This window comes from Nicotiana attenuata, unplaced genomic scaffold (genome assembly GCF_001879085.1).
Source record: "Nicotiana attenuata strain UT unplaced genomic scaffold, NIATTr2, whole genome shotgun sequence".
Taxonomy (NCBI): domain Eukaryota; kingdom Viridiplantae; phylum Streptophyta; class Magnoliopsida; order Solanales; family Solanaceae; genus Nicotiana; species Nicotiana attenuata.
In genome coordinates this window covers 284868-286669 of record NW_017670658.1, presented here as the reverse complement: position 1 = coordinate 286669, position 1802 = coordinate 284868, and positions in this window count along the sequence as shown.

Sequence of the window (1802 nt, the reverse complement as noted above, 5' to 3'; positions counted from 1 at the left end):
ATGGGGGATGGGTTTGTGCAAAAAAATGAAAAACAAAAATTTGAAATAACAAAAATATATTTTTTTTTTGCGGGGGGAGGGTGGTAGGGGGTAGCATAGTGGGTGGTGACAGATAAAAAAATAGAAATTTGAAAAAAAAAAAGTCTTTTTGGAGAGAGGGGGTGGGCGGGTGGGCTGGTAAGGGTGGGGAATAGAGTGGGGAAAGGTTGAGAAGGAGTTTTGGAAAATATTTTCCATTCTCATGATAAGGAAAACATTTTTCTCCAATTGAAAGAAAATGAGTTCATAAGGAAAATATTTTCCAAAACATTTAATCTAGCCAAAAATAGAAAATTTAAAAAATATTTTTCTTCGTACCAAACACACCATAAGATTGTCTTTCACTAAAACTTTTGGGGTATTTTATTGTTCTCTTCAAAGGACCAAAAAAGATCTTCTTAATTAGTTTTTCACTTATTAAGAAATTCTAAGGACCAAAGTGTCAACTTCGAAGAGTGGTAGTACTTAATTTCTCTCAAACGAAGCTCATCATAATAAGACGGGCAAAGATCACTTTTTGCTCGTAGCCGAAACTATTAATATTTGGTAGCCACAAAAATATATATATATATATATATTTTGAGAGAGGCTATACAATATTGTTTTCCCAAAATAATAATCCTGAATAAAAAGGAGAAGTAAAAGGTAACATGATGAGAATTAATAGCTTGAGAACTAATGCATAAACCATCCATTGCAAAAATATATGCAATTATAGCTGAATCTACAAAAGTTAGAAAAGTGACATTGAAGTTTAGACATTTCACTTTTGAGCTAGTAATTTTTATTATTCTTGACTGTGATATTTGCCTAGAATAATTTACTTTCCTTCTTGAAAAATACTAAATGATTAGCGGAAGGTAATATTATACTATAGTTGCTTTATGTTTTTGTATCACATGTTTGAAAATCTAATATAATTCTTATTAATTTTACTGTGAAACATCTCCATCATTGGTTAAAGCAAACATTTTAAAAACTAAAAAAAAAAAAAAAAAGAAGGGACGATCGATTTTTAAAATGGTTTTAAAATTTTACATGACCGAAAGGGAAATATTAGAAAAACTTAAAGAAGAATGTTGCCAACTATAGGCAGCAGACTTTTAATATTGTGGCTAACTTTAAGAAAAATTCCATTTGCTTTTTTTTTTTCTCTCTAAAAAAAACTATTAGTGTTTACGCCAAATTAAATAAGTTAACATATGAAATTATATTTTAGGGGAGTTTAAATATTACTCCCTCTATTTTAATTTATTGTAAAAAAAAAGCTTATTTTTAAATAACTGAGTTTGCAATTGAATATTACTCCCTCTATTTTAATTTATATGGCAACATTACTATTTGTGGAGTCTACGATATTTATTTTTAACCACGTTTTTCTTAAATATGTTTTAAATGTTTTGAAATATAAATTATCATGATTTATAGTACTTTGTATGTAGTTTAAAGCGTAAATTTTATTTTCAAAAATTTGAAGCATTTACGTCTTATTTCATGGTTAAAATTAAGAACTTTGACTCTTGTATATCAAATTGTGTCATATAAAATAGAACGAATGAAGTAAGACATATATAATAATTTTTTTAATACAAATACAAAATCTAATCAAAAGCTGCTTAATTTGTCCGAACCATACATTATACACTAACTCCACCCTTGATTCATATCCGTGGAAAGGGAAATATAAGAAAGGGAATAATAAATTAAAGGGAAAAAAAGGAAGATAATGTCTTCTGTCCCACCTTTCATCCTCATGATGGTTA